Raw genomic sequence first — 9,737 nt, forward strand, 5'->3', positions numbered from 1 at the left:
TTTACCTTTGATTCAACTTAAATATGTTAGTGCCTCTTAATGATTGTCAGCTAAATTAAACAGCTCAACAAATCTCGCCCATCCAATTGTCCAAAGCCTGTAAAAAAGTTATGCATAACATTACCAGTATGAAACAAATATAAATCTCCTGTTTGCTTGAAGGTTTAAACTTAAGTAAACAAAGTAACTATGCAATCTGAATCGTATGGTGAGATAAAACCACATGGTTAAACCTGAGTTTGCCATTGGTTTACTTGGGTATTCAAAAGGAAATATTTCAATTCGAGGCTGCGTTAAATCAATACAGCAAGAAAAAAAATTGCTTTAAGTAGTATCGATTACATGGGTAAAATATGAAGCATGTTAAACAGTATACCACTTGAAAGCCTATATAGGCCTTCAATCTAGCTGTAATGAATGTAATTTTCACAAATAAGCATTTCATTTAGAGACAATTTTATTAAGTAAATGATAAATTGAAAATCAATAAAACTGTCTTTGTCACGCCTGAATTATTCCACGTCATACCTATTTGTCTGAAAACATCGTTAGTTAGGTTTAATATGACGAACTATATAGAAAACAATAATTCAGCTCACCTGAGACACGCAGGTAAAAACTGTTATGGGCTGACTATGTTGTTTTTTTACCAAGATTTTTACTCTGTGTGACACAGATTTCGTATGGTTTAAAAAAATGTTTGAATAAATTAGAATATTTAGTACATTATAAGTTGTTTACTATATAAGCCCATATAACACGTGTCCCCTCATGCCTAGTTAGTTTTGATCCCAGGGGCCTTATTTGAACATTCCAGTAAAGGAAACCCACACACACCATGTCTTGCAGTGTCAGAGATTTTTTTAACTTATTTATTGTATACGTCTATATACATTTTTTTTGGAATACAGTAACTTTAGTGATTTCAGCATTTTAAAAGATACTGCAGTGTTTTGCGTTTTCAGGCAGCCATGTGAAGATAACCCACCGTTAGGTTTTAGACAATCTGAAATAAACAGATTTCTCAAAACTTGCCTGAACATTCAATCAGAACAAAGATTCGTGTTTTGGATTGGACAAAGAACCTGGGCAACTATCCTGACCCCTATGGTGTCATTGTAGGGGCTGACATTGTTTACATTCAAGAAGTTTCTGAATATTTACTGAGAACTTTGTTTAAACTCAGTCACAAAGACAAGCTATTTCTTCTGTCCTGTAACATTCTAATGAATGAGATAATAATTTCTTAGACAGACTGCGTGAACATTATTCTTTTAATAGAATTTTGTATGATAAATTAAAGGATGTGATTTTATGTCTGGCTACAGTGTTACAGTGACATGCAGGTGAAAAGATGCTTATTTAAAAAAGAATACTATTAAAAAATATATGCAATATTAAAGCCCCGATTTTATTAACACTGTATACATATTCGATCTAAATATTATAGACAATAATAAAGAAGGCTCAATTTTATTAAAGATCGTTTATGTTTATCAATCTGGGGACAAAATAACATGAAAATATAAAACTATTAAAAGAAAGACAAACACACTTATACAATACATCCATACACATGAAACAATTATTTACAGTTTAAATTGAGGCAAGATAAAAAGTGTAGACAATAAACATTTGGACCCATTTTTGGAAACACAATTTACTTAATGCATGTTTGTGAAGTGTCCCGGATTAGCATGTGGAGTCTGCACAGGCTTATCAGAGTCAACACTTTTGGTGTAAAGTGGATTAACCAATAAGAAGAGACTTCTTTTAAACACAAACTACCATAAAAGCGGAAAGTATTATCCCTGATTAGCCTGTGCGAACTGCTCAGGTTAATCTGTGACAACACTTTAAGCATCAACTTTAACGCACCAATAATAAGCAGAGTTTTCGTCGGTTTGCAACAATGGCCGCCATTTCTCCAAAATGTTAGTATAAATAAAATCAAAGAAGTACACACTTTTATACATGTATTTCCCAGCTGATATGTGATTAGTTTCGCGTTTGAACATGTTTTTTAAAATCGTCACAATCAAGAACTGTATAAAATACAGTGTTGAATCAAAATGCTTCATAGTCTAAAAAAATATGTTAAAGTGATAAACCCAGCTTACACTTTGGTTCGCGCAACCGCTTAATTGGTTAATAAAAAAGACGAGATTGATTTAGTGCTCTAACTACCATTTTCATTCAGAAAAAAAACGCATTTAAAGGTTTAACCTTTATTTCTCACTTATTAAAATGTGGGAGATAGAGCAAAATGGAATCGAAAAATTTGTTCTGTGACGACTGAATATCGAATCCGATTACGTCATATTTAAGATCTCGTTCTCACGAACACATTGATATAAAAAAACTCATTTTTGAAAAAATTGAGATAGAGCACTACGGTAGCAATAAAGCGACGATGTGTCTCTCTCAATTTCCTGGACAAGCTCACTGCCGTCCTGCAATAAGAAACGTATATCAACTTTGCTCTTGGAAAATAGTGTTAAATGCATTTGCGTAAAGTTTCATACAATTGTCTTCCCAGATTATCTTGTGAAGTCCGCACAGGCTTATCAGGAAGTTTCTGAATATTTGCTGAGAACTTTGTTTAAACTTAGTCACAAACACAAGTTTTTATGGTATTTTTTATTAGGAAGTCCCTCCTTACAAAAAACATCCGATTCATGAAGAAAGTGTCTTCCCTGAATAGCTTATGCGGGCTGCACAGGCTAATCTGTGACAACAATTTACGCTCAAACATTAAGCCCCGTTTTCCCGGAACGAGGCTAAATGACGTTTGGTAAAGACTAGATGTTGGAAGTTATCAGAGAATGGATACAAAAGTGGTCATTTAAGAGACCAACATTACAAACCAATAAAAAATTCCATTATTGATTGGAAATTTAATAAACATTTAGTGAATAAGTTGTATATATATTAAACATTGTATTTAGAAAACTTGGTTTGATGAATGGGTGTAAAGTTTTGTCCCAGATTAGCCTGTGCATTCCACACAAACTAATAATGGAGGACAATTTCGACTTTAATGGAACTTTTCGTTTGAAGGAAGTCTCTTCTAAACAAAAATCCAGTGCAGGTGGAATGTGTCGTTACTAATTAGCCAGTGCGGACTGCGGACGACACTTCACGAACATGCATTAAGACCCATTTTCCCAAAGCAAGGATCATATGTTAAGTCTCCCGCATCGAAACGGTCTGTGATATCTGAAAGTCATCACTTGAAGTGAAATTTTCAAAGTCATCACTTGAAGTGAAATTTTCAAAGTAATAACTTGAAGTGAATTTTTTTAAAGTCATCACTTTAAGTGAAATTTAAAGTCATCACTTACCGGTGTATGGAGCATTTTGTTCAATGTTCACATGATACTATAAAATCATTGTTATTCATTGGACGTAATTTTTTGTTGATCGCGTTGGTTGACTTATCCAAGAACTTTATACAAAGACATCGGAAAATGACCGAGGCAAATCCTCACTTTTCTTAAAATCAGTAATCATCGAATGTTCGTGTCCACTGAAAAGTCATTTAAACGATAACACAAAATTTCACACCGGCGACTATAAATGATGTTACAGTATTCTTTGTGCCCACTGAAAATTACTTAGACTGTTTATTTTGGCTCAATGAGTCATTGTCGACTTGAAATGGCCCACAAGTCATCCGGGGATGACTAGAAGCCGATTCATGTCACCCTGGAGTGACTTCGAGCCGATTATTTTCATCTGCGGGTGACTAGAAGCCGATTCATGTCACCATAGAAGCCGATTTTTGTCACCCAGGGGTAATTACCCGGTAGAAGCCAATTCTTGTCAACCGGGGGTGACTAGAAGCAAATTCATGTCACCCTAGGGTGACACGAAGCCGATTCTAGTCACCCGGGGGTGACTAGCGTGGCTTGAAGTCACCCCAGGATGAAATGAATCAGCTTCTAGGGTGACTTCAAGCCGATTCAGATCGACAATGACCCAATGAGCTTTATTTTGCAGTTTATATATGTACTGGGTTATAAGGTTTGAAGAAACGGAAATATTTGAACAGGTTTATTAGGTCTCTCTCAGTCTAACATTAACTTGGAAAGCGTTGTACCTGATTCGCCTGTGCGACCGCAGAGGCTAACCTTGGATGACACTTTGCACATGCATTAAGCCCAGTTTTCCCAGAATTAGGCTAAAAAATTTTAAGAAACAGTCTATAATATCTACTAATTGATGAGAATAAGAGCATAATTTTACTGCAAATAAAAACATTCATGCAATTTAAGAAAAAATTCCGTAGAGTAAAAATGGAAGGTTTCAAAAAAAAAAATTTTATTAGATCTCAATGTTGTGTTAATCTCCAATAATTTACTGGACACACTTGTATCCTCAATTTTGAAGAATTTAATAGCAAAAAAACAACAACACTAATTTTTCCAAATTTACTCAAAACGTAGCGAAATGTTCCAATCCACAGGGACCCGGCCCTATTCCCAAAACGTTGGAAAAAAAAACACTGCCTATGGTGTTCATTGTTAAGCATTTGTAAATATGACGACTTGAGATTCAATAGCCGCAGATTATAGCATTTCGACGCAATTAAATTAAATTTTCTTTGTTTTTGACAGAAGGGATTTTTTCTTGAACAAACCCATCAAAATTGTGACTAGTGATCATTCAACATCAATAATACACATTATACGTGCCAGTGTAATGACCCAGCTATGTAACTAATTGACACCATCCCTGTGTATTGAAAACACCCGCTATGAATAAAAGTGACCCCATGGGACGTCACTTATCTCAATTCCATTCATGTCACTTAAATAAATGTTTATGTGGGAACAGAACAACATGAGCTGTATTTATATATTTCTCTTTAGTATGTGATTTGCAAAGCATTCGATCCTTTGATTTGAATAAATTATTTAACAAGGTTGAGTGCAAATAAAACATTTCAAATTATTCTATGGTCCAATTATATTTGAAATCTGTGACAAAACTTTTAATAGCTCAAAACTGAATTCACCCTTCCAGGTGAATATATTTATGTTAAATGATGGTCTCATCAAATAGCCACATGCTTGGTTATAATCACACAATATTGATTATTTACACTGAAGTTGTCAAAACTATCAATAGGATATTTCATTATGGTTGAATACGGTTATATTGGTGCAAACTTAATGATATGCGTTAGATATTTTCTAAATAACATCCTTGTATAACTCTTTGCGAAATTGTCATGTCAGGCAATTTCATTTGAAACCCGTTGAATACTTTCATTACAAGTTTTACACTCATAACATCCATGAAAAATAGCCCCATATTTTGAATGGAATCAAATTACAAGTACAGAAATCCTATTCAGTGAACAATTTAGAAATGTCTTGTACATCTAATTAAATAATCTTCAAGTTCAAGTTATCCATAATACTTATTTTTTAAATTTATTTCTGTACTACTAAATTTTGACGATAACTGTTTCGGCCCTTGAGAAATATTCAATGACTGGTCATGAACTATTCATTATCATCATAGTCTGTCCATAAACAAGTCATGAGCTTAACCTTCATATGACATGATCAAGATTCAACAAAATCATAAACATTACGTTAATGACCTGTAAATAACTTAAACAATGAAAATTCACATCCATAAGAGTTATATAAATATGTTGACTTAAGCCATTAAACTGAGAGGATAATGCATTCAATTTGACTCTAAATTATAAGATGTTATTTATCATCATACTTAAGTTGTTTTGTTATTTAATAACAATTCAAAATAATGCGAAAAGAGATAAGTTATTGTTTATTATGAGACAATCTTTTCTTTGGTCACATTGTTTAAAAAGGCAACACAAAATTGGACCCTACATGGTAAACTGGAAGAAGTTTGTTGTATTGAAATTATTTAATGCCAAATATTAGGCAAGATTCACAGACAATTTCTAAAAATACCATGAACTGTACCTAATTAACTACAAAGTTCATTTACTGTGTATTTTATGACCAGTATCATTCATGAAAATAACCAAATGTTAATGAACATTTGGTTAATGAACTTTAAGTTTATAAGAATGTTTTCACTTTGTGAAAAGCCATTTGTCATTTATATTCGTTTTATATTCGCAAAGCTCACAAATAATGCAGACGCAATTTTGCAAATCAGTATGGCTTAGCTACGGTAGGGCCCGTAACCCATGACTGCCTGTGTGGATAACTGCAGTTAAATTTAGCAGACGACAAAATTAATGTTTAAAGCGTTTGCTCTAGCCACCTCATCTGCATGTTTTCCAACTCTGAAGGTGGTCCAAGTCTGAAGGTCGTCTAACTGTGAAGGTCGTCCAACTCTGAAGGTCGTCCAACTCTGAAGGTCGTCCAACTCTGAAGGTGGTCCAACTTTGAAAGTGGTCCAACTCTGAAAGTCTTCCAACTCTAAAGGTCGTCCAGCTCTGAAGGTGGTCCAACTCTGAAGGTCATCCGACTCTGTAGGTCGTCCAACTCTGAAGGTCGTCCAACTCTGAAGGTGGTCTAACTCAGAAGGTGGTTCTAACTCTAAAGGTCGTCCAAGTCTGAAGGTGGTCCAACTCTGAAGGTCGTCATTCAGGGATTTCATTAAACTTAAACAACCAGGAGTCAAATGACCATTGGTAAGGACTTTTGACGCGTCAACCTTTATAGTAAAGTTGATATAAGTAGCACAGCTAAAATTAGATTTAAGTTTATAGTAATTGCAACACGCCATATAAAATCAAAGCTCTGTAGGCGCTGAAGGCCTGGAGCTATATTTAGTGTGACGTTAAATGCATTTAGAATGTTTTGTCCGAGTTTCTCCCTTTGTCAGATTGACCCTAGCTGTTGAGTACAGAAGCTCAGAGACTGTAAGAAAAGACAATATTTGTGTACTACAGTGTACATAGACAGTGGAGGACAACACGATACTGGTTGTGGAAACGATCAGGAAAACACTCATACTTCTTTTGAAATGTGAAAACAAAGAAAAGCCACTTAAGCCCAAGTCTCACTTTTGCCGGTAGAGCCCTGGTCCATCCCGGTTTGCTAACGCCGGTCGACCGGCGAAGACCGGGATGATTCATTGATCCCGGTGAAGTCCCGGTTGAGCCCCGGTGAAAGCCGGCAGCGTCCTGACATAGCCCCGGTTGTCGCCGGTAGTGCGAGGGTTGAGCCCCGGTGAAAGCCGGCAGCGTCCTGGCAGAGCCCCGGTATACCGAAACACCGCCGGCACTCACCGGGGCTATGCCGGCATCAGACCCCGGCAGAGGTACCGCAACGCCCCGGTTTCAACCCGGTCGTCGCCGGTAATGCCCCGGTGGACCGCGGGTGAATGCCGATGGCGTCCCGACAAAGCGCCGGTTTATTTGAAGGTTAAAGCTTCAGTAAACAATGGGGGATGGTTTGGGTGGAGTCTATTGTGGTATGTCAGGTAAGAGTTGTTTTGTTATAGTATCAATCAAATCTAATCATAAATAAAGAAGTTATGGCAATTTTAGCAAAATTTAATAATTTGACCTTGAGAGTCAAGGTCATTCAAAGGTCAAGGTAAAATTTAACTTGCCAGGTACAGTAACCTCATGATTGCATGAAAGTATTTGAAGTTTGAAAGCAATAGCCTTGATACTTTAGAGGAAGTGGATCGAAACACAAAATTTAACCATATATTCAAAGTTACTAAGTCAAAAAAGGGCCATAATTCAGTAAAAATGACAACCAGAGTTATGCAACTTGTCCTTTTACTGTCCCCTTATGATAATTTGCGAGTGTTCCAAGTATGAAAGCAATATCTATGATACTTTAGGGGTAAAGTTGACCAAAACACAAAACTTAACCAAATTTTCAAATTTCTAAGTATAAAGGGCCCATAATTCCGCTCAAATGCCAGTCAGAGTTACATAACTTTGCCTGCACAGTCCCCTTATGATAATTAATAAGTGTTGCAAGTATGAAAGCAACAGCTTTGATACTGTAGGAATAAAGTTGACCTAAACACAAAACTTAACCAAATTTTCAATTTTCTAAGTATAAAAAGGGCACATAATTCTGTCAAAATGCCAGTCAGAGTTACATAACTTTGCCTTCACCGTCCCATTATGATAGTTAGTAAGTGTTGCATGTATAAAAGCAATAACTTTGATACTTAAGGAATAAAATGGACCTAAACACAAAACTTAACCAAAATTTTCAATTTTCTAAGTATAAAAAGGGCACATAATTCTGTCAAAATGCAAGCCAGAATTATTTAACTTTGCCTGCCCAGTCCCCTTATGATAGTAAGTAAGTGTACCAAGTTTGAATGCAATAGCATTGATACTTTCTGAGAAAAGTGGACCTACACGCAAAACTTAACCGGACGCTGACGCAGACGCCGACGCCAAGGTGATGACAATAGCTCATATTTTTTTTTCAAAAAATAGATGAGCTATAAAAGTAGCTACCTGTACTAATCGGTCACGTGAACTGGGTAAGATAAACTCATCTGAATACACCTTCAGAATACACCTGAGTTTATAGTTGGTTTATTTGGCTGTGTTGAATCAATAAAGCAACGAGAATTATTGCTTTAACTGAACTTGATAACATGGTTATAAACAGGAAGCATTAACTCTAGACTACTTTAATGACAAATGAGGACTCCATTCTAGCTTTAATCTTTGTCAGAGGGAATTGATAGTTTGGTGTTATACCACAGTTTTCGAGATTGGCACAGGATAACATTTAAATAGAACAAGAGGGCCATGATGGCTCTGTATCGCTCCACTGCTGAAAAAAGGCTGAAAGAAATATTCTCTGCATGTGCAAATACTTAAATATAGGCCCTATTTAAGCACATGTACACTTGTGTGACCCCCTGGGCTTGGTCAAATTTAACCCCAGGTGCAAAATTTGAGCAAACTTTGTAGAGGACTACTATATCTCACTCCATGTACATACAAAATATGGTAGCCCTAGGTCCTAGAGCTAAGGACAAGAATATTTTTAAAGTTTTCACAAAATAAGCAAGATATAAGCGTATATAATGTTTAATTTTGTGACCCGCGGGTCAGGGTCAACTTTGATACAAAGGGCATAACTTGAACAAACTTGGTAGAGGACTATAAGATGTTACTGCATACCAAATTTGGTAGCCATAGTCTGAATTGTTTTCGACAAGAAGATTTTTAAAGATTTCACAAAATAGGCGCTTTATAAGCGTTTATTCAATTTTGTGACCCCCCAGGGCAGGGTCAAAGTTGACCCCAGAGGCATTTTTTGAACAAATTTGGTAGAGGTTTATTACATGTCACTACATACCAAATTTGGTAGCCCTAGGCCCAACGGTTATGGACAGAAAGATTGTTAAAGTCTTCACAAAATAGGCCACATATAAGCGTATGTTCAGTTTTGTGACCCCCGGGCAGAGTCAAATTTGACCAAGGGGCATTATTTGAACAATCTTGGTAGAGAACTATTAGATGTCACTACATACCAAATTTGGTAGCCCTAGACACAATGGTTATGGACAAGACCATTTAAAGTTTTCACAAAATAAGCCCTTTATAAGCATATATTCAATTTTGTGACCCCCGGGACAGTTTCAAATTTGACCCCTGGGGCATAATTTGAACAGACTAAAAAGAGAACTATTACATGTCACTACATACCAAAAGGTAGCCCTATGCCATATGGTTATGGACAATAGATTTTTAAGTTTTCACAAAATAGGCCTTATATAAGCATAATTAT

At 35.9% G+C, this 9,737-nt stretch overlaps 1 protein-coding gene across 1 annotated transcript in view; it reads right to left on the reverse strand.

Moving 5' to 3' along the window:
- LOC127880588 (uncharacterized) overlaps positions 1–186 on the reverse strand; it is a 49,081-nt gene extending 48,895 nt beyond the window's left edge. Inside the window, exon 1 of the mRNA XM_052427902.1 lies at positions 6–186. The gene's annotated coding sequence lies outside the window, so the exon portion shown is untranslated. The remainder of the gene's footprint in view (positions 1–5) is intronic.
- Positions 187–9,737: the final 9,551 nt, after the last annotated feature.

This window comes from Dreissena polymorpha, chromosome 5, assembly GCF_020536995.1.
Source record: "Dreissena polymorpha isolate Duluth1 chromosome 5, UMN_Dpol_1.0, whole genome shotgun sequence".
In the NCBI taxonomy this organism is placed as follows: Eukaryota; Metazoa; Mollusca; class Bivalvia; order Myida; family Dreissenidae; genus Dreissena; species Dreissena polymorpha.